Below are 24,701 nucleotides of genomic sequence, written 5' to 3'. Positions count from 1 at the left end.
TCACAGATGGCTTTTATGATATTGAGGTATATTCCCTCTATCCCTATACTTTGAAGAGTTTTAATCAGGTAAGGATGCTGTATTTTGTCAAATACATTCTCTGTCAATTGAGAGGATCATATGGTTCTTACCTCTTCTTTTATTTATGCAATTTATCACTTTGATTATTTGCAATTGTTGAACCACACTTACATCCCAAGAAAAAATTCCAACTGGTCATGGTGAATAATCCTTTTAATGGACTGTTGGATCTTACTGCCTAGGATCTTGTTGAGTATTTTAGCATCAGGGATATTGGTTTGTAATTCTTTTTGATGGGGGTCTTTGTCTGGTTTTGGGATCAGGGTAATGCTGGCCTCATAGGATGAGACTGGAAGTTCTCCTTCAATTTAATTTTTTTTTTTGAAACAGCTTCTGTAGAGTAGGTATTATTTCTTCTTCAAATATTTGGTAGAATTCCATTTGGAAGCCATCTGGTCTTGGACACTTGGTTTTGGGGAGGTTTTTGATGACTCCTTCAATTTCCTTTCTGGTTATTAGTCTGTTGAGATTGTCTATTCTTGTTTCAGTTTAGTAGTTTATAAGTTTCCAGGAATGCATCCATTTCTTCCAGGTTGCTTAATTTGTTGACATACAGTTCCTGGTAAAAATCTCTTAAATGTTGTTTCTATTTACTCAGTATTAGTCATGATCTCTCCCCTTTCATTCATGATTTTTTTGATTTGGGTCCTTTCTCTTTTGGATAAGTCTGGACAATGCTTTTCTGATCTTATTCTTTCAAAAAACTAGCTTCCACTTTCATTGATCTGTTCTATTGTTTTTCTGGTTTCCATCTCATTGATTTCTGTCCTAATCTTTATACTTTCCCTTCTCCTGTTGAGTTTAAGCTTTATTTGTTATTCTTCCTCCAGGTCCTTTAAGTGTAAGTTTAGCTTGTGTATTTGGGATTTTTCTAATTTTTTGAGAGAGGCTTGGGTGGCTATGTATTTCCCTCTGAGGACCACCTTTGTAGTATCCCATAGGTTTTGAACTGATGTGCTTTCATTCCCACAGGTTTAATGAATTGTTTGTTTTTCTTTAATTTCTTGGTTGGCCCATTCATTCTTTAGCAAGATGTTCTTTAACTTCAAAGTGTTTGAGTTCCTCCCAAATTCCTTCATGTGGTTGAGTTCCAATTTCACAGCATTCTGGTCTGAAAATACACAGGGAATAATCTCAATCTTTTGGTGTCAGTTGAGACCTAATTTGTGACCCAGTATGTGTTCTATTCTGGAGAAAGTTCCATGTGTGTCCTAGAAGAATATGTATCCTCTTATTTTAGGAGGCAATGTTCTGTATAGACGTCTACGAAGTCCATCTGGTCCAAAGTGTCGTTCAAAGCTCTAGTTTCTTTGTTGATCTACTTAGAGGATCTGTCCATTGCTGTGAGTGGAGTGTTGAGGTCTCCTACTATTAAGGAGTTCTTATCAATGTGTTTCTTTATTTTAGTTTTTAATTGGTTTATATAATTGACTCCTTCCATGTTGGGGGCAGGTATTTACAGTTGTTGAATCTTCTTGTTGAATAGACCCTTTAAATATGATATGATGTCCCTCTGTATCTGTTACTACAGTCTTTGGGTTAAAATCTAATTTGTCTGATCTGAGGATTGCTACCCCAGCTTTCTTTTGATGTCCATTAGTGTGGCAAATATTTCTCCATCCCCTTACTTTCAATCTGGAGGTGTTTTTAGGTTCAAAATGATTCTCTTGAAGACAGTCTATGGATAGATCCTGTTTTTTTATCCAATCTGACACCCTGTCTTTCGGTTGGAGCATTCAGCCCATTTACATTTAGAATAATTATTGAAAGACTTGAATTTAGTGTTGTATTGCCTGTAAAGTCCCTGTTTCTGTTGTAAAGTCTCTGTTTCTTTCTGGCCTAGGTGACTCTTGGGGTCTCTCTTTGTTTACAGGGTCTCCCTTAATATTTCTTGCAGGGCTGGCTTGGTGGTCACATAGTCTTTCTATTTCTGCCTGTCCTGAAAGCTCTTTATCTATCCATCCATTCTGAAAGACAGCCTGGTTGGATAAAGTATTCTTGCTTGCATGCTCTTCTCATTCAGTACCCTGAATATGTCTGCCAGCCCTTTCTGGCCTGCCAGGTCTCTGTGGACAGGTCTGATGTTATTCTGATGTTCCACCCTCCCTATGTAAGGAAAATCCTCTCCCTGGCTACTCTTAGGATAGTTTCTTTGGCTTTAAAATTTGAAGTTCCATTATTATATTTCAGGGTGTTGGTCTACTTTTATTGATTTTTGGAGGGATCCTCTCTGTCTCTTGGAGTTGAATGCTTGTTTCCTTCCCCAGATTAGAGAAGCTCTCAGCTATGATGCTCAAATATACCTTCTAGCTCTCTCTCTCTCTCTTTCCATCCCCTTGGGGATCCCAATAATTCTGACATTGGAATGTTTAATGGCATCATTAATCCCTCTAAGCCTTTTTTCATGTACTACCAGTAGCCTATCACTGTTTTCCTCAATTTAAATCCTTTCCATCAGCTTATCTTCTAGATCACTAATCTCTCTTCTGCCTCATTTACCCTGACTGTTAGAGGACCCCGTTTAGACTGCATCTCCTTCATAGCATTTTTAAGTTTGGCCTGATTAGGTGTCATTTCTGCTCTTAGAGATTTTATATTATCACTAATGCTCTTTTCATTTTTTAATATTTAATCATTACTTTTTAACATCTCAGTTTAATTTTATTTTTTTCAGTTTTCCAAGATTCATTGTTTATGCACCACACCCAGTGCTCCATGCAATATGTTCCTTTCAAATCTACCTATTGACTTTATGATTGCTATCCTGAATTCTAACTCTGATATCTTGCTTATATCCATATCCATTAGTTCTGTGGCAGAGGACATTGTCTCTGTTTCTTTTCTTTGTTGAGAGTTCCTCCTCCTAGTCATTCTGTTGAGGGATGGTTGATTGAATGAGCAGAGTCCAAAATATCAACCATGACTGAACCATACCCTAGCAAAATCCGGTGTGGTCAGAAACCACCATGAAAAACAAAGCCAAAATGAAACACAAAAATAAAATCTAATAATTTTTTTTTTTAATTTTAAAAACAGGGTAGGGGAATGGGGACTATAATCTCCCAGTGTGGACAGAACAGGGTGTTTCAGCTGTTCCTGGGTGTATATTGGTCTGTTGTTAGAGAACACTACATCTCAAAATTACAAGGAAGGTAAGAATTGTATATATATAAAGGTAAAATTGAATTCAGTGAAAAAGTGACTAAAATAAATCTTATCTATAAAAATACAGGTTTAAAAATACGTGTTAAAAAGTGACTATGAAATATAAGTTGATATAATAAACATCTAGCTGAAATGAGGAGAAGTTTAAACAAAAAGAGAAAAAGCATAAGAAATTAAAAAAGAAAAAGGAAAATTTTATCTGAAAAAAAGGTCGTGAGGCCATACCTAGAGCTCAATATTCTGTTTTACCCTGGCATTGGGATTTTACAGGCTTCTGTGATCCCTAGGATTGTCATCCACTTGTTCTTCCAGCCTGTTTTCTGGGGGAAGTGCCTGCTGTGCTATTTCTCATGTAATCCTGCCTGGACAGAGTTGCCCCACCCTTGTCAGGGGATGGGCTCAGTACGTACTCATCCTTTCTGTGGCTTTTGTTCTCCGCAGACTTTCTTTGCCTTTTCAGAGGATCAGAGCAAAAATTGCCCAGCAGCAGAAAATTCAGTCTTCCCTCTTTAATAACCTTCCAGGACTAACAGTCTCCTCTTCTGTATGCACTGCCAAGGGCTGCAGTCTCCTGAGTTGTGCACCCATAGCAACTCTTTCAGAGGCAGTCCTAGGAGCCTGGGAGTTCCACTGGCAGTTGTGTCTAAAACTGTGAGCAACAGTGGACTCGAGCAAGCACCGAAAGCTCTTGAATCATGTCTGGGTGCCACCCTAATGTCCTTTCCAGGCCACTACCTCCCTGAAACTTTTTGTCCAGTTTTGGGCACAGGTTCAAGATTTTTTCTGGCTCCTCAAGAAAAGATCAATTATTGACTAGCCTGGCTCATGGTTTATGTTGATCAGAGCTGAGAGCTCCTTCCTGGGCTCTCTGACCATAACATTCTTCCTGACTCCATTGCTCAGTCTGGACCCATTCAGGCACCCTCTTTTCCTCTGTGGTTCCTCATATCCCAAGACCACAATGCCCTACCTAGAATTCTGCCTTTTCATTTCCAGAGCCCCTTTCAGAGAGGGGTGTCTATCACTAGAGCAGATTTCTAAGGGTTCCAATTTTCTGCTCCGGTGTTATACCACTTTCCAGGAGCAAACTTATGGAGGTATCCTCTCACTTCTGTTTATCTTCTGATATCTCCCAGCAGATTAACGACTCCACCTATCTTACCTTGCAAAAAAACAGTCTCTTTTCTTTCCCATTTTTCCCCATAGTATATGATGACAAAGTCAGGAATGAAATGATAAATGCTAAAACAGTAGCTACAGTTCTACTTTAGAGCCTCATCACATTTCACCATCACACTGGTTCATATCATTATGATGATAACCAAGACTGTTCTCTTTTTAATCCTGAAGTCAACAGAATCCAGTAATCTGGATCTGGGTCAATAAAAACAATCAATAAGAGAGGCTCATTTCAAATGCTCTGTAGAACAAGCTTATGAAAAATGTTGATGGCATTTTGAGAGTGCCTTAAAAGTGTAGATTACTTTGGGTAATATAGACATTATAATGATATTCGTTCTTCCTATATTTTACATTTCTTTTTCTTTTTCTACATTTCTTTGTGCCATATTCAGTTTTGTTCATCAGTGTTTTATAGCTTTCAGAGTACAGATTCTTCACCTCTTTGGTTAAGTTTATTCCTAGGTATCTTATGGTTTGGAGTACAATTGTAAATGAGATCAATGCCTTTATTTCTCTTTCTGATGTTTCATTATTGCTGTATAGAAATGCAATAGATAATTGTACATTGATTTTCTATTCTTTACTATACTTTACTGAACTTGTATATCAGTTCTAGCAACTTTTTAGTGGAGTCTTTAGAGCTTTTTACACAGTACCACGTCATCTGCAAATAGTGAAAACTCTACTTCTTCTTTGCTGGTTCAGATGGCTTTTATTTTTTGTGTTGTCTATTGGCTGAATTTAGGACTTCCAGTACTATGTTAAATAACACTAGTGAGTATGGCCATCCCTGCCTTGTTCCTGACCATAGAGGAAAATCTCTCAGTCTTTCCACATTGATATTAGCTGTGGGTTTTTCATTTATGGCCTTTGTTATGTTGAGACTTGTTCCCTCTATTTCTAATTTGCTGTAGGTTTTTATCATGAATGGGTGTTGTACTTGTCAAATGCTTTTCTCTGCATCTATTAAAAGGATCATACAGTTCTTATATTTTCTTTTATTAATGTGGTGTATCGTGTTGATTGATTTGTGAATACTGAACCACCCTCTCAGCCCAGGAATAAGTCACATTTGATTTTGGTGACCTCATGGAGACTGACATCTTGGAGTCATTGGAAGATCTAGGTTATAAAGTGTCCATTTTTGGAAGATGGTGCTGTGTCTCTGGCAGTATCTTTTGGAATCAGTTCCCCTGAGTTTACCAAACTCTGTGCTTAGCTGGATTCTGAATTAAGAGTGTTCTGTAAACTAGAGGAAAATGTGCAAACAACTAACGGCCTGAGTGAAGCTGAAGAATTCCAGCTAGGGGTGAGTGGGCTACTAGGCAAGATGAACTGTCCATATCTATCATTAACATCTGCAGATGTGACCAAGTGTCTTTCCCTCAGAAGAATTGCCTCCTTTTGTTTATGTACCTCATCTCAGAACTAAAAGCTGCCAGAATACTCTGTGTGAATATTCCTCCAAAAAAGCTCAAGAAGGAGGCAGTAGTGAGGTCTTTCAAGTGTTGAAAGGCATATGTATTGCTCTAGGAATGTCCAAGCCTCCAGCCAATACACCTATATTCCAATTCTTCGGTGGGACTGAAAAAAAAAAAATAAAGGAGACATAAGCAAAAGTTCCTTCCAACCATATGGGAAAAACTTTATTGAAGAGGCCAATGGGACCACCCACTGGGAAAAGATAGAAACAATTAACAAAGCCATAGCCAATGAATATGAAGTTCAGAGAAAGCTTCTAATAAAACATTTGCATGTCAGTGTCCAGTCTTTTGAATGGTCTGACAGAGCTAATAGAAAAATCAGCAAAGGTCTACCAGACAAAAAGCTCATTTTTTTCTCCTAAAAGTACTACTTCTGTTGCTAATCTTTTGGCTGCAAGACAAGACTTGTTGAAGATTTTAAGGACAAGCAGTGGCTCTCTAAGAGAAGAGACTGCCTGTGCGATCAATAAGGTATTGATGGGCAGGGAACCTGACAGAGGAGGTAGACCTCCACCTCCAGAGATGCCATCATGTTGGAAAAGGCAAGATGGCCTCCAGCAGCAAGTAGGAGGCTAAGGAGGAGGGATAGATGGTTATAAAAATTCCTCATATGGAGATCAAGTATATCATGAAAAAGGAGGAGAGGAATGTGGTGGCTATGACCATGGTAGCCATGGGGGAAGAAAATGAAATAAGCATCAAAGAGGCTGGACAGGTAGAAGGAGTGGAGAAAGAGGTGGCTACCAAGATGGTAGTTATTGAGATTCTGGTTTCCAGCCAGGTGCCTATAATGGTGGCCACAGTGGTCAAGGCGGTGGTTATGGTGGCTTCCAAACATCTATATATGCGGAAAGTGGATACCAGTGTGGTGGATGCCAGCAGGACAATAGATACCAAGATGGTGGGCGCCATAATGATCAAGGCAGTAGTCGTGGAGGGAGAGGTGGTCACAGAGGCCAAGGTGGATGTGGAGGCCAGGGAGGAGGTTGGGGAGGATAGTAGAGCCAGAATTATCACCAAGGGGAACAATTTGAACAGTGTGTTCAGCATGGAGGTTCAGCCACAGAACCTTACACTTTGCTAGAGCCACAGAACCTTACACTTTGCTAGAGCTCAAGTAATAGAAACTTAGTTTCAGAATCCTGAGCCCAGCATCAATTTAGAATTAATGTGAGACCACAGGTGGAAGGCAGATTCTTGCTTGGCATAAATATTTGTAGGTCTTCACTCAATTCTGTTGCTGGGTTTACTTTTTTTTTTTTTAAGGACTTACGTAACACAGTTTGATAAACTTACTTAACATCTCTCTTTTATATAAAGAACTTTTAAAAAGGCAATCAAAACTTCCTTTAATTGATCAGTAGGTTAATTCCACAGTCAGAATATGCATTTTTTTAGGAAGAAATTACTTGAATAAGTAGTTTTCAAAAAGAAGTTTGGGAAATGAGGATTCACCTAGTTTTTTTTTAGATTTACACCTAGGAAACTTCCTCAAACAATCAATTTATATATGTTTTCCTTAACATATTCTAATGCCTATTTTCCAAGCACAGTTCTGCCCTGACTGGCTTTTTATTCAGAGAGATTATGCCACATTTGTTTCATGATAGAGTTCAGGTCAGTTCCTATTAAATGAGCTTTTCTACAGATAGCACGTTCAGTAGCTTTGTCCATATAATGGGATACTGTATCATATGCTCGACTCTGAAAACCTTGAACATGGCCAAAATCTATAAGGATTCTAAAAGCAAACTATTTCATGAATGTACAGTACCTGTAGGCATTTATATAGTATAACAACTCAAACTGACATGTATCCACTCAAAGCAAATTCCTCCTTAAACCTTATCTTTACTTGAAATCTGTTAGAAGGAACAGCAAACTGAAATTTGTTTTATTCATGAGTTGATGCCACTGGCTCAGCAAATACAAGTTAGTTTGCTTTGGCCAGAACACATTTTTGTAATGGAAGAAATGTACTACCAAGTAAGAGGATGGATTTTTGCTTAGTTCAGGAGGCCCTTTATTATTGCTGGGGAAAAAAAAAAAGCCTGGCTGGGTTGATGTTTTACATTTACTTACTGAACTCTACATGAAGCTTCTTGGTGAGATTTGCAAACATAAACACTGTCAAACTGTAAAAGAAAACTGGAAGTGTGTTTTGTGTGAAAGGTGAGCAGTAAAGTATTTGTGTGTCCTCTGTAAGTGAATGAATGAATGAATGAATGAACGAATGAATATTTAGTAGAGTTCTCCTGTGAAGCCATCTTGTTTTTTGTTGGGAGATTTTTTTATTCAAATTTATTGCTGGTAATTGTTCTGTTCAAATTTTTCTATTTCTTTTTTATAAAAAGTGATCCAGTTTCATTCTTCCACATGTACCTGACCAGTTTCCCCAACACTATTTGTTGAAGAGACTGTCTTTTTTTTTTAAGATGTTGTTTATTTATTTGATGGACAGAGATCACAAGTAGGCAGAGAGGCAGGCAGAGAGAGAGAGAGGAGGAAGCAGGCTCCCTGCTAAGCAGAGAGCCCAATGCGGGGCTCGATCCCAGGACCCTGGGATCACGACCTGAGCTGAAGGCAGAGGCTTTAACCCTCTGAGCCACCCAGGTGCCACAAGACTGTCTTTTCCCCATTGAATATTGTTTCTTGTTTTGTCAAAGATTAATTGATGATATAACTGTGGGTTTCTTTTTGGGATTTTTTAAATTGTGTTCCATTGATCTATGTAGGTTTTTTGTTTTTGTTTTTTTTGCCGGTACCATACTATTTTGATTACTACAGATTTATAGTATAACTTGAAGTCTGGAATTGGGATGCCTCCAACTTTGCTTTGCTGTTTCAAGATTGCTTTGGCTATTTGAGGTCTAGTGGGAATGTAAACTCGTGCAACCACTGTGGAAAACAGTATCTAGGTTCCTCAAAAAGTTAAAAATAGGGGTACACAACTACCCAGAAATTGCACTACTGGGTATTTACCCAGAAATACAAAAACACTAATTCAAAAGGATACAGTTACCTCTATGTCTATCGTTGCATTATTTATAATACACAAATTATGAAAGCAGCTCAAATGTCCATTGATAGATGAATGAATAAAGAGGAAGATATATATTATGTGTCTATATAATATATTATGTAGACACTATATATATATATATATAAACATATATATATATATACACACACACACTTTATTCAACTATTAAAAAGGATGAGATCTTACCATTTACAACAACATGGATGGAGCTAAAGAGTGTAATGTTAAAAGAAATGTCAGTCAGATAAAGGAAAATACCATATGATTTCATTCATGTGTGGAATTTAGGAAACAAAACAAATGAGCAAAGAAAAAAAGGGAGAGAGAGAGAGAGAGAAAGCCAAATCAAGGAACAGACTCCTAACTAAGGAGAACAAGCTGGACATTATGAAAGGGGAGGTGGGGTGAGTGAAATAGGTGTTGGAGATTAAAGAGTACATTTATCATGGTAAACACTTGGTAATGCACAGAATTGTTGAATGGGAAACTAACATATTACAGTGTGTTAACAATACTGGAGTTATAATAAAAGCTTAAAAAGAAGAAAAGGCATTTAGAAGCAAATACTGTTACTTAGGATTTAGGTTAGATAAATCTTTCAAGAATGGATTCAATTGAATTCCATATCAAAGTAAAGCAGTTTCATGAATAAAAGGTCTGGAATGAGGGGTACTGATGAACTGTTAAAAGGAAAAATTGCCAAACTGAGGGTTGCAGAAAGGCAAGTGAGTGGAGGTAGTGGGACAACTCAGTGATGGGTATTAAGGAGGCCATGTGATGTGATGAGCACTGGATGTTACACTCAATTAATGAACAATTGAACATATAAAAAACTAATGATGGTACTATATGTTGACTAATTGAATTTAAATAAAAATAAATTAATTAATATTTAAAAAAGGAAAAGTTGCCAGCACCAGATTTAAGAAAGAAACTTCTTCCTTTCAGGATTGTTCCTCACCTTTTTTTTTTTTTTTAATTGCCATCTGAAATCTAATCTCGTCAAAATCATGACTCAGTTTAACTCCTGGGACATGCTACTTAGCCAACTCCATAAAAATCTTCACGTTGTTTTAAACTGAGGGTTGCTGGGGGGAGGGGGGTTGGGAGAGGGGGGGTGGGGTTATGGACATTGGGGAGGGTATGTGCTATGGTGGGTTCTGTGAAGTGTGTAAACCTGGAGATTCACAGACCTGTACCCCTGGGGAAAAAATAAATATATGTTTATAAAAAATAAAAAATAAAAAAAAAATTCTGAAAAAAAAAAAAATCTTCACGTTGTTTTAGAGTCATCCTGAGAGCCCTGCCGCTGCCTAGCTGCATGCATCACACTACACAAACTCTATCTAGCTTTTGTTGAATGTGTTTTAATTTTGTAGCATGAAACAGAAGAAACTGTTTTGGTGTTCACCTTTCAAATAGAAAGCAAAAATACAAACACAAGAATTAGAAAATATGTATTTGGTAAACAATTTTATGATTGTATTACATTGTTTTTACTACTTTAAAATATTTTCTTTGTTGTCTTAAGTTCAGGTGTTCTTTAGTCATTTTAAATCAATGGTATTTTCTGTTGACTAAAGAAGGATGCTGTGATTATCTATTGAATGCTGTGTCAAAAGAAGCTAGTATGACTTAGCTAGTGCATTTTTTTAAGAAAAACTTTGTATTTCACGAGATCACAAGTAATACAGATCAGACATTCCTGTAATCCCCAACATCGTATGTCTAGTTCAACATCATCATTTTACTAATGAGGAAAAAGATCTAGAGAATACAAAATTACTCAAACAGGATTATATAGCTCCTCAAGTGAATCAACAGCTTACATTTTCTAATGATTAAAATCCCTTCCAAAAGGAGTCTACACTGGTTATATAAATATGGTTCATTATTTCCTAGAAAAAAGCTAGCATTTAGCTAAAGAGTTAATTTTGTTTCATTAAGTTCATCTTTACTGGAAAGGAATGTTTATCTAAATTTGGATCAGGTGACTATGAGGTAAGAAAATAGGGTCAACACTTAGGTGAATTCTTGAAATCTCATTTGTAGTTCTTAATCTTTTATTTAACCAGATAAGTTTAATGCACATAAAGTGAAACTTACCTTTTCTAGAGTTCAACCACCAGAGAATTATTATTTTGTGAGGTATTGGACTATTTATCAAAAATGGAAGAGTTTCGGGGAGGTATGAAGTGGAATCTTAGTTATTTATGCCTTAGTGCAATTCATTTTATTTTCATTTTTGTATGATTTTATTTATTTGGAAAAGAGAGTGAGAGAGAGGGATCCTCAGTGAGGGATGGGGATATTGGGAGAAGGATCCCCATTGAGCAGAGAGCCCAAGGTGGGCTTGATTCCAGCACCCTGGGATTATGACCTGAGACAAAGGCAGACACTTAACCAACTGAGCCACCCAGGTGCCTAGTGTGATTCATTTTAATGATTCATCTCCCCACTCCCACCCCAACATCAACCATGGCTAAAATTTTCTATTTCTTTGGGGAAAGAGCCTTGGCAATGATATGGCCGGCATGGATTGGTGGTTGTAGATTATTGAAAATTGTCCAATGATGGCAGATTTCAGCTAGTAGCAGGAAGCAATCAATCACAGAGTAGATGGGGGGAATTCAGGGCACATAGATACAAAAAAAAAATTTCTGGAAGAGAAGAGAGGCAGCTTGTTCTCCCTGAAAACTACAGAAATGGTTAAGGAATCACTTCGTTCTGATAAGCTCTCTGTTCCAATATTTCTTCTATGTCATATTGGACATTAGTTGCACAACCCTAAAACATTCCAGTATTTTTTTAATTATTTTTTATTAACATATAATGTATAATTAGCCCCAGGGGTACAGGTCTGTGAATCGTCAGGTTTACACACTTCACAGCATTCACCATAGCACATACTCTCCCCAATGTCCATAACTCAGCCACCCTCTCCCTACCCCGCTTCCCCCAGCAACTTTCAGTTCCTCAGTTTGTTTTGTGAGATTAAGAGTGTCTCATGGTTTGTCTCCCTCCCAATCATATCTTGTTTCATTTTTTCCTTCCCTACCCCCAAACACCCCACGTTGCCTCTCAAGTTCTTCATATCAGGGAGATCATGTGATAATTGTCTTTCTCTGATTGACTTATTTCACTCAGCATAATACCCTCTAGTTCCATCCACATCATTTCAAAAGACAAGATTTCATTTCTTTTGATGGTTGTGTAGTATTCCATTGTGTAGTATTCCATGGTGTATATACCACAGGTGGTATATATACCACCTCTTCTTTATCTACTCATCTGTTGATGAACATCTAGGTTCTTTCCATAGTTTGGCTATTGTGCACGTTATTGCTATAAACATTAAGGTGCACGTGTTCCTTTGGATCATTACATTTCTATCTTTAGGGAAAATACCCTGTAGTGCAATTGCTCAGTCATAGGTTAGCTCTATCTTCAATTTTTTGAGGAACCTACATGCTGCTTTCCAGAGTGGTTGCACTAGCTTTCATTCCCACTAACAGTGTAGGAGGGTTCCCCTTTCTCTGCATCCTCACCAGCATCTGTCATTTCTTGACTTCTTAGCCATTCTGACTAGTGTGAGGTGGCATCTCATTGTGGTTTTGATTTGTATTTCCCTGATCCTGAATGACGTGGAACACTTTTACATGCATCTGTCAGCCATCTGGATGTCCTCTTTGCAGAAATGTCTCTTCATGTCCTCTTCCCATTTCTTGATTGGATTATTTGTTCTTTGGGTGGTGAGTTTGATAAGTTCTTTATAGATTTTGGATATTATCCCTTTATCTGATATGTTGTTTGCAAATATCTTCTCCCATTCTGTCAGTTGTCTTTTGGTTTTGTTGACTGTTTCCTTTGCTGTGCAAAAGCTTTTGATCTTGATGAAGTCCCAATAGTTAATTTTTGCCCTTGCTTCCCTTGCCTTCTAGGAAAAAGTTGCTGCAGCCGAGGTCAAATAGGTTGTTGCCTGAGTTCTCCTCAAGGATTTTGATGTATTCCCTTCTCACATTGAGGGCTTTCATCCATTTGGAGTCTATTTTTGTGTGTAGTGTAAGGAATTGGTCCAGTTTTGTTTTTCTGCATGTGGCTCTCCAATTTTCCCAACACCATTTGTTGAAGAGACAGTCTCTTTTTTCCATTGGCCATTCTTTCCTGCTTTGTCAAAGATTAGTTGACCATAGAGCTGAGGGTCTATTTCTGGGCTCTCTATTCTGTTCCACTGATCCATGTGTCTGTTTTTGTGCCAGTACCATATTGTCTTGATGATGACAGCTTAGTAATAGAGCTTGAAGTCTGGAATTCTGATGCCACCAACTTTGGCTTTCTTTTTCAACATTCCTCAGGCTATTCGAGGTCTTTCCTTGTTCCATATAAATTTTAGGATTTTTTGTTCCATTTCTTTGAAAAAATTGATGGCATTTTGATAAGGATTGCATTAAACGTGTAGATTGCTTTAGGTAGCATAGACATTTTCACAATATTTGTGGAACATTTTTCCATTTCTTTGTGTCTTCCTCAATTTCTTTCATAAGTACTCTATAGTTTTCTGAGTACAGATTCTTTGCCTCTTTAGTTAGGTTTATTCCTAGCTATCTTATGATTTTGGATACAAATGTAAATGGAATAGACTCCTTAATTTCTCTTTCTTCTGTCTTGTTGCTGGTGTATAGAAATGCAACTGATTTATGTGCATTGATTTTATATCCTGACACTTTACTGAATTCCTGTACAAGTTCTAGCAGATTTGGAGTGGATTCTTTTGGGTTTTCCACATAAAGTATCATATATCTGCAAAGAGTGAGAGTTTGATTTCTTTGCTGATTTGGATGGCTTTAATTTCTTTTTGTTGTCTGATTGCTGATGCTGACTTCTAGAACTGTGTTGAATAGCAGTGGTGATAATGGACATCCCTGCCATGTTTCTGACCTAAGTGGAAAAGCTCTCAGTTTTTCTCCATTGAGAATGATATTCACTGTGGGTTTTTCATAGATGGCTTTGATGATGAGGTATGTACCCTATATCCCTACACTTTGAAGAGCTTTGATTAAGAAAGAATGCCCTATTTTGTCAAATGCTTTTTCAGCATTTATTGAGAGTATCATATGGTTCTTATTCTTTCTTTTATTAATGTATTGTATCACATTGATTTCTGGATGTTGAACCAGTCTCACAGCCCAGGAATAAATCCCACTTGGTCATGGTGAATAATCCTTTTAATGTATTGTTGGATCCTACTGGCTAGTATTTTGGTGAGAATTTTCGCATCTGTATTCATCAAGGATATTGGTCTACAATTGGATATTGGTCTATAATTCTCTTTTTTGATGGGGTCTTTGTATAGTTTTGAGATCGTGGTAATGCTGGCCTCATAAAATGAGTTTGGAAGTTTTTCTTATATTTCTACTTTTTTTGGAACAGTTTCAGGACCATAGGAATTAATTCTTTTAAATGTTTGGAGAATTCCCCTGGGAAGCCATCTGGCCCTGAGCTCTTGTTTTGGGGAGATTTTTTGATGACTGTTTCAATCTCCTTACTGGTTATGGGCCTGTTTAGGTTTTCTATTTCTTCCTGGTTCAGGAAGGTTTTAGGAATTCATCAATTTCTTCCAAATTTTCCAACTTGCTTGTGTATAGTTGATCATAATATGTTCTTTTAATTATTTGTATTTATTTCTTGGGGACACCTGGGTGGCTCAGTGGGTTAAGCCTCTGCCTTCGGCTCAGGTCATGATCTCAGGGTCCTGGGATCGAGCCCCGCATTGGGTTCTCTGCTTAGCAGGGAACCTGCATCCCTCTCTCTCTCTGTCTGCCTCTCTACCTACTTGTGATCTCTCTGTCTGTCAAATAAATAAATAAAAATCTTTAAAAAAAATTATTTGTATTTCTTTGGTGTTGGTTGCGATCTCTCGTCTTCCATTCATGATTTTATTTATTTGGGTCCTTTCTCTTTTCTTATTGATAAGTCTGGCCAAGGTTTTATCATTCTTATTAATTCTTTCAAAGAACCAGCTCCTAGTTTCGTTGATTTTTTTTTTATTGGTTTTATTTATTTATTTATTTATTTACGGTTTCTATTTCATTGTTTTCAGCTCCAATCTTTATTATTTCTCTTCTCCTGCTGGGTTTAGGCTTTCTTTGTTCTTCTTTCTTCAGCTCCTTTAGGTGTAGGGTTAGGTTGTATATTTGAGACCTTTCTTGTTTCTTGAGAAAGTTTTGTACTGCTATATATTTTCCTCTCAGGACTGCCTTTGCTGTGTCCCACAGATTTTGAACTGTTGTGTTTTCATTATGATTTGGTTCCATGAAATTTTTCAATTCTCCTTTAATTTCCTGGTTGACCCATTCATTATTCAGTAGGATGCTCTTTAGCCTCCATGTATTTGGATTCTTTCCAAGTTTCCTCTTGTGATTGAGTTCTAGCTTCAGAGCATTGTGGTCTGAAAATATGCAGGGAATGATCCCAGTGTTTTGGTACAGGTTGAGATCTGATTTGTGACCCAGGATGTAATCTATTCTTCAGAAATTTCCATGTGTACTAGAGAACAATATGTATTCTGTTGCTTTGGGATTGAATGTCCTGAATATATTTGTGATGTCCATCTGGTCCAGTGTGTCATTTAAGGCCTATATTTCCTTGTTGATCTTTTGCTTGGATGATCTGTCCATTTCAGTTAGGGGGGGTGTTAAAGTACTCTACTATTATTGTATTATTTTCATTGTGTTTCTTTGATTTTGTTACTAATTGGTTTATATAGTTGGCTGATCCCATATTAGGGTCATAGATATTTAAAATTGTTAGATCTTCTTGTTGGAGACCCTTTGAGTTTGATACAGTGTCTTTTCTGATCTCTTATTATAGTCTTTGGCTTAAAATCTAATTTATCTGATATAAGGAATGCCACCCCAGCTTTCCTTCATGTCTATTAGCATGGGAAATTGTTTTCCACCCTCTCACATTAAATCTGGAGGTGTATTTGGGTCTAAAATGAGTTTCTTGTAGACAGCATATTGATTTTTTTTTAAATCCATTCTGATACAGTGTGTCTTTTGCTTGGGGTATTTAGCCCATTCACATTCAGGGTAACCATTGAGAAATATGAATTTAGTGCATTTTATTGCCTTTAAGGTGCCTGTTACTGTATATTGTCTCTGTTCCAATCTGGTCTACTACTATTAGGATCTCTCTTTGCTTAGAGGACCCCTTTCTATATTTGCTGTAGAGCTGGTTGGTATTTACAAATTCTTTATTTTTTGTTTGTCCTGGAAGCTCTTTAATCTCTCCTTCTATTTTCCATTTTTTAAAATTTTTATTTATTTTTTAAATTTCTTTACAGTGTTCCAGAATTCATTGTTTCTGTACCACACTCAGTGCTCCATGCAATACGTGCACTCCATAACACCCACCAGCAGGCTCACCCAAACCTCACCCATGCCCCTCCAAACCCTCAGATTGTTTTTCATAGTTAATAGTCTCTCATGGTTCGTCACCCCCACCAATTTCCCCCAACTCACTTGTCATCTCAATCTCCCCATGATCTCCATGTTATTTCTAATGCTCCACAAATAAGTGAAACCATATGATAATTGACTCTCTCTGCTTGACTTATTTCACTCAGCATACTCTCTTTCAGGCCCATCCATGTTGATACAAAGTTGGGATTTCATCCTTTCTGATAGAGGCATAATACTCCTTAGTGTATATGGAGCACATCTTCCTTATCCATTCATCCGTTGAAGGGCATCTTGGTTCTTTCCACAGTTTGGCGACCCTGGCCATTGCTGCTATGAATGTTGGGGTACAGATGGCCCTTCTTTTCACTACATCTGTATCTTTGCAGGAAATACAAAGTGGTGCAATTTCAGGGTCATGGAGAGGCTCTATTTTTAATTTCTTAAGGAATCTCCATATTGTTTTACAAAGTACTATACCAACTTCCATTCCCACCAACAGTGTAAGAGGGTTGCCTTTTCTCCACAACTTCTCCGACCCATGTTGTTTACTGTCTTGTTAATTATGCCCATTCTAACTGGTGTAAGGTGGTATCTCAATGTGGTTTTGATTTGAATCTCCCTGATGTCTAGTGATGAACATTTTTTTCATGTATGTGTTAGCCATTTTTATGTCTTCATTGAAGAAGTGTCTCTTCATGACTCTGCTCATTTTTTGACATGATTATCTATTTAGTGGTTGTTGAGTTTGAGGAGTTCTTTATAGATCCTGGATATCAGGCCTTTGTCTGTATTGTCATTTGAGAATATCTTCTCCCATTCTGTGGGTTGCATCTTTGGTTTCTTGACTGTTTCCTTTGCTGTACAGAAGCTTTTTATCTTGAAAGTCTCAAAAATTCATTTTCAATACAATAACAGTATTCATTTTTTTTTGCACCACACCCAGTGCATCTTTGGTTTCTTGACTGTTTCCTTTGCTGTACAGAAGCTTTTTATCTTGAAAGTCTCAAAAATTCATTTTCAATACAATAACAGTATTCATTGTTTTTGCACCATACCCAGTGCTCCATGCAATCTGTGCCCTCTCCAATACCCACCACCTGGTTCCCCCAACCTCCCATCCCCCGCCCCTTCAAAACCCTCAAATTGTTTTTCAGTACAGACAAAAGGTTGATATCCAGGATCTATAAAGAACTCCTCAAACTCAACACACACAAAACAGACAATCATATCAAAAAATGGGCAGAAGATATGAACAGACACTCTCCAATGAAGACATACAAATGGCTATCAGACACATGAAAAAATGTTCATCATCACTAGCCATCTGGGAGATTCAAATTAAAACCACATTGAGATACCACCTCACACCAGTTAAAATGGCCAAAATTAGCAAGACAGGAAACAACATGTGCTGGAGAGGATGTGGAGAAAGTGGAACCCTCTTCCACTATTGGTGGGAATGCAAATTGGTGCAGCCACTTTGGAGAACAGTGTGGAGATTCCTCAGGAAATTAAAAATAGAGCTTCTCTATGACCCTGCAATTGCACTACTGGGTATTGATCCCAAAGATACAGATGTAGTGAAAAGAAGGGCCATCTGTACCCCAATGTTTATAGCAGCAATGGCCACAGTCGCCAAACTGTGGAAAGAACCAAGATGCCCTTCAACGGAAGAATGGATAAGGAAGATGTGGTCCATATATACTATGGAAACATATTTTGAAAGAAGTTTCTGTGGCTGATATTGAAGAGGTTACTGCCTATGTTCTCCTCTAGAATTCTGATGGATTCCTGCCTCATGTTGAGGTCTTTTATCCATTTCAAGTTTATCATTGTGTATGGTGTAAGAGAATGGTCGAGTTTCATTCCTCTACACATAGCTGTCCAATCTTCCCAGCACCATTGACTGAAGAGACTGTCTTTTTCCCACTGTATATTTTTTCTGGCTTTGTCAAAGATTATTTGACCACAGAGTTGAGGGTCCTTATCTGGGCTCTCTACTCTGTTCCACTGGTCTACGTGTCTGTTTTTATGCCAGTACCATGCTGTCTTGGTGTTCACAGCTTTTTAATAAAGCTTGAAATCAGGCATCATGATGCTCTCAGTTTTGTTTTTCTTTTTCACATTTCCTTAGCAATTCAGTATCTCTTCTGATTCCATACAAACTTTAGGATTATTTGCTCCAGCTCTTTGATTAATGCCAGTAGAATTTTTATCAAGATGTCATTGAAATTACAGATGGCTTTAGGCAGTACAGTCATTTTAACAATGTTTATTTTTTCCTATCCATGAGCATGGAATGGTCTTCCATCTTTTTGTATCTTCTTCAATTTCTTTCATGAGTGTTTCTTAGTTTCTCGAGTTCAGATCCTTTATGTCTTTGGTTAGGTTTATTCCCAGGTATCTTATTGTTCTTGGTTTTAGTAATTGGAATCAATTCTCTAATTTCCCTTTCTGTATTTTCATTGTTAGTGTATAAGAAAGCCACTGATTTCTGTACACCGACTTTGTATCCTGCCACATTACTGAATTTCTGTATGAGTTCTCGTTGTTTGCGGGTGGAGTCTTTTGGGTTTTCTATATAAAATATCATGTCATCTGTGAAAACAGAGAGTTTGACTTTCTCATTGCCAATTTGAATGCCTTTTATTTCTCTTTGTTGTCTGATTGCTGTTGCTAGGACTTCTAATACTATGTTGAACAAGAGTGGTGAGAGCGGGCAACCTCATCGTGTTCCTGATCTCAATGGGAAGGCTGTCAGGTTTTTCCCATCGAGGATGATATTTGCTGTGGGTTTTTCATAGACTTTATGAAGTAGAGGAATGTTTCCTCTATCCTTATACTTTGAAGCATTTTAATCAGGAACAGATCCTGGATTTTGTCAAATGCTTTTTCTACATCAATTGAGAAGACCATGTGGTTCTTCTCTCTTCTTTTATTGATTTGTTCTATCACATTGATTGATTTGCGAATGTTGAACCACCCTTGCAACCCAGGGATGAATCCTACCTGGCCATGGTGGATAATCTTTTTAATGGGCTGTTGGATCCTATTTGCTAGGATCTTATTGAGAATCTTAGCGTCCATATTCATCAGGGATATTGGTCTGAAATTCTCCTTTTTGGTGGGGTCTTTTCATGTTTGGGGGTCAGGGTAATGCTGGATGCATAAAAAGAGACTGGAAGTTTTCCTTCTGCTTCAATTTTTTAAAGCAGCTTCAGGAGAATAGGTATTATTTCTTCTTTGAAAGTTTGGTAGAATTCCCCAGGGAATCTGTCAGTTCTTGGGGTCTTGTTTTTTGGGAGGTTTTTGATCACTGCTTCAATCTCATTACTAGATATTGGTCTATTCAGGTTGTCAATTTCTTCCTGGTTTAGTTTTGCAAGTTTATAATTTTCCAGGAATACATCCATTTCATCTAGGTTGCTTAACATATTGAAATATAACTGTTGATAATAATTTCTCATGATTGTTTCTATTTCCTTGGTGTTAGTTGTTATCTCTTCCTTTTCATTCATAATTTTATTAAATTGGGCCTTCTCTCATTTCTTTTGAATTAGTTTGGCCCATGCTTTATTGATCTTATTGATTCATTCAAATAAACAGTTTCTAGTTTCATTGATGCATTCTACTGTATCTCTAGTTTCTATCTCATTGATCTCTGCTTTAATCTTGATTATTTCCCTTCTTGTGTGTGGAGTTGGCTTAATTTGTTGTTGATTCTCCAGTTCTTTAAGGTGTAAAGAGATCTGGTGTATTCTGGATTTTTTCAATTTTTTTGAGGGAGGCTTGGATGGCTATGTTTTTCCCCCTTAGGACTGCCTTTGCTGTATCCCATAGGTTTTGGACCACAGTGTCTTCATTCTCACTGGTTCCCATGAATTCTGTAAGTTCTTCTTTGATCTCCTGGTTGATCTTAGCATTCTTAATCAAGGTGTTCTTTGGCTTCCGAGTGTTTGAATTCCTTCCAAACTTTCCCTTGTGATTGAGCTCTAGTTTCAAAGCATCGTGATCTGAGAATATGCAGGGAATAATCTCAGTCCTTTGGTATAGGTTGAGTCCTGATTTGTGACCCAGTATGTGATCTATTCTGGAGAAGGTTCCATGTGCACTCGAGAAGAATGAATATTCTGTTGTTTTAGGGTGGATTGTTCTGTATATATCTATGAGGTCCATCTGGTCCAATGTGCTGTTCAATTCTCTTGTTTCTTTATTGATTTTCTGCTTGGATGATCCATCTATTATTGAGAGTGATGTGTTAAGGTCTGCTACTATTAATGTATTCATATCAATATGACTCTTTATCTTGATTAACAGTTGTCTTATGGAATTGACTGTTCCCATATTGGGGCATGAATATTTAAATTTTTTAGTTCTTCTTGGTGGATATACCCTTTAAGAATGATGTAGTGTCCTTCTGTATCTCTGACTACAGTCTTTATTTTAAAATCTAATTTATTGATATGAGAATCACTACTGCAGTCTTCTTCTGTGGCTCATTGTCATGAAAGATCCTTCTCCATCCCTTCACTTTCAGTCTGGATGTATCCTTAGGTTCAAAATGGGTCTCTGGTAGACAACATATGGGTGGGTCCTGTCATTTTATCCAATATGCAACCCTGGCCATTCATGAGAGATACGTTTTTATTGACATCGTGTTACCTGTGAAGTCTTTGTTTCCATAGATTGTCTCCATATATTTCTGTTCAATGATATTCTTGGGTTTTTTTTTCCTCTTTTATAGAAACCCCCCTTAATATTTTTTGTAGCACCAGCTTGGTGGTCACATACTCTTTTAAATCTTGCCAATCTTGGAAGTTCTATATCTCTCCATCCATTTCAAATGTTAGTCTTGCTGGATAAAGTTCTTGGCTGCATGTTCTTCTCATTTAGTACCCTGAATACATCTTGCCAGCCCTTTCTGTCTTCCAAGGTTTCTGGGGACAGGTCTGACATTATTCTGATGGGCCTTTCTCTGTACCTAAGGAATCTCTTCCCTCTAGCTGCTTTCCAGAGCTCCTGTCTAAAATTATGACTCATCATTTTCACATTCAGGTGTCTTGTGGTCTTTCTAGATTCTATGATCTTGGGCTGAGACCTTTCTGCCTCTAGGACATGAACGCTGGTTCCATTCACCAGATTGGGAAAATTTTCATGGAGATTTTGTTCAACTATATCCTCTAGGCTTCTTTCTTTCTTGTCCCCCTCAGGGATTCCAGTAATTCTGACGTTGGAATGTTTCATGGCATCATTTATTTCCCTAATTCTGTTTTCATGGCCACTATGCTATTTGTTCCAGGCCTCTTCCTGATCCTTTTTCTGTATTGGTTTGTCCTCTTGATCACCAATTCTATCTTCTGCTTCAGTTACCCTAGGTGTCAGAGAATTTAGATTAGATTGGAACTCATAGAGAGCATTGTTAACATCATCCCTGGTGGCTTTCACTTCTGCACCAATCACTTCCATTTTGTCATTAAAGGTTTTCTCCAACCTAGCTATTACCAGGATAATTGTTAGCTTGAATTCCCTTTCTGACATTTGTTTATGTCCATATACAATAGTCTGATGGAGAGGGCCCAGTCTCTGAATTTTTCTTCTGTTGGGCATTCCTCCTCCTCTTCATTTTGGTGAGTGATGGTTGAAGGGATGTGTAACTGAATGTATCAACCATGGTGCAGCCAAAGTGCACTCTGGAAAGCTTATGAGCAATCGAGAGTCCCCACAAAACAGAAAGAAAAAAGAAAAAGCGAGAGAGAGAGACAGGAAAAAAAAAAAAACATGAAAGAGAAGACCCAGCCCTAATTGGCGCCAAAGATAATATTTATAAAGTATACAAACAAAAAGACTGACAAAAGTAACTGAGAAGAAGAAAAAAGAGAGAGAGAGAGAGAACACAGCCAAAATGAACCCCATGTATAAGATTTAGATACTAGCAGAACAAAAAGAAATACATAGAAAAACTGAGAGAAGAAAAAGATGCGAGGGTGGTTATAAATCCTCAGTGTGGGCGAGGAAGTTTATTTTGATTCTTCCTGGATGTATCATGATATCTTTGTTAAAGGACTCAATTTTCCTGAGATAAAGGGGGATTAAAACTGGTTTACATACATATGGGGTAGCATTCATTGGGGAAAAGGGATTACCTAGACACTTATCTCTATATGAATATTAAAATAAAATAAAATAAATAAAAAATAGAAAAGAAAAAGATAAACACAGGTTTATCTATCAAAAACGTTCTGATTAAAAGATTATTATGGAATTTGATGAACTGAACATCTCATTGTGATGGTAAAAAGGTAAAAGAATTGTATTAAAAATGAAAAGAATGCGAATAGTAATGAATTAAAAATAAAAATTTTACCTACGAAGTGGTGGTGGTTGTTCTCTTCTTTATTTTATTTTTTTCTTTTTAGCTGGCATTCTGGTGGAGGGTCCTGCCCAGTGGTTTTTCAGGCAATCTTGCTAGAGTTAAGTCCTCCTACCCCCATTCAAGTGGCTGGGCTCTGAGGAACCTGTTTTTTGAGGCTTTTGTTCTCTGGAGGTTTCTTTTCTTTTTCTTTCTTTCTTTCTTTCTTTCTTTCTTTCTTTCTTTCTTTCTTTCTTTCTTCTTTTTATTTTTTTCTCCCCTTAGTGGCTTTTGGCAGTTCTTTGGATATTCAGAGGAAAGCAAACAGCAGCCAGACCTCCATCTCAGAGAGAAGCCTTAGTCTGTTCCCCTCTGGGTGCTCCAGACCACATAAATTCCCTTCTGTCACTGGCAGAGCACGTCCCCAGTCATGGTCTCTGGGGTCACAGGAACTCCCACTTGTACACAAAACCATGAGAAATACTAGTCCAGAGCTGGCTTCCAGTGGCTGCCTCCACCAAAGCTGTCTCAGCAGGTCCAGACTACCAAAGAGGTCACACCCAGAGATAGCACACTGAGATTTTCACACTGGTCCAGGCTGGGAGTGTCCAGAATTTCCCGGTCCTAGAGAGCACTGGCTGGTGCCTGCACGGACCTCTCTCAACGGAGTGTGTGGAGTGCAACCCAGACCCCGGACATGCAGCGCACAAGCAGAGTGCAAAAGGCTGTGCTTCTAGAGAGTGCTGACTATCATCCACACAAGACTCCCTCATGTGCCACTACCCAGACGCTCTCAGATGCACTGGCAGCTCAGGGACCAAAACCTGGCTTCTTCGCTGCACTCTCTGGTTCAGTGCCAGTGGAGACTGCCCTGGGTATGTGGGCTTAAGTCCCTGCCCCTAAGCACCAATTACACTAAATTCCCCTAAGATCTTTTGCTCTTTTTGAGTGCTTTCAACAAGACTCCTAGTTAATGTTGGTCCTGAATCACAGAGCACTCTTGTATTGGGGTATCACTTTCCATTGGGTCACTTCTGAGGGCTCCCTCCCTCTTTTCCTTATCTTCTTCTTCTTTTTCTTTATTTCTTTTCAGCAAACCAGTATTCATTGTTTTTGCACTACACCCAGTGCTCCATGCAATCCGTGCCCTCTCTAATACCCACCACCTTGTTCCCCCAACCTCCCACCCCGGCCCGTTCAAAATCGTCAGATTGTTTTTCAGAGTCCATAGTCTCTCATGGTTCACATTCCCTTCCAATTTCTCTCAACTCTTTTCTCTTCTCCATCACCCCTTGTCCTCCATGCTTTTTGTTATGCTCCACAAATAAGTGAAACCATATGATAATCGACTCTCTCTGCTTGACTTATTTCACTCAGCATAATCTCTTCCAGTCCTGTCCATGTTGCTACAAAAGTTGGGTATTCATCCTTTCTGATGGAGGCATAATACTCCATAGTGTATATGGACCACATCTTCCTTATCCATTCGTCCATTGAAGGGCATCTTGGTTCTTTCCACAGTTTGGCGACTGTGGCCATTGCTGCTATAAACATTGGGGTACAGATGGCCCTTCTTTTCACTACATCTGTATCTTTGGGGTCAATACCCAGTAGTGCAATTGCAGGGTCATAGAGAAGCTCTATTTTTAATTTCTTGAGGAATCTCCACACTGTTCTCCAAAGTGACTGCACCAACTTGCATTCCCACCAACAGTGGAAGAGGGTTCCACTTTCTCCACATCCTCTCCAACACATGTTGTTTCCTGTCTTGCTAATTTTGGCCATTTTAAGTGGTGTAAGGTGATATCTCAATGTGGTTTTAATTTGAATCTCCCAGATGGCTAGTGATGATGAACATTTTTTCATGTGTCTGATAGCCATTTGTATGTCTTCATTGGAGAGTGTCTGTTCATATCTTCTGCCCATTTTTTGAT

General features: G+C 38.0%; 1 pseudogene; it reads left to right on the top strand.

The window, feature by feature from the left end:
• The first annotated feature begins 3,000 nt into the window (after nucleotides 1–3,000).
• Nucleotides 3,001–7,022, top strand: LOC116865241 (annotated as a pseudogene).
• Nucleotides 7,023–24,701: the final 17,679 nt, after the last annotated feature.

The sequence above is a fragment of the Lontra canadensis genome, unplaced genomic scaffold (genome assembly GCF_010015895.1).
Source record: "Lontra canadensis isolate GAN:19392208 unplaced genomic scaffold, GSC_riverotter_1.0 scaffold7, whole genome shotgun sequence".
NCBI lineage: Eukaryota > Metazoa > Chordata > Mammalia > Carnivora > Mustelidae > Lontra > Lontra canadensis.
This window is presented reverse-complemented; position numbering and strand designations above follow the sequence as displayed.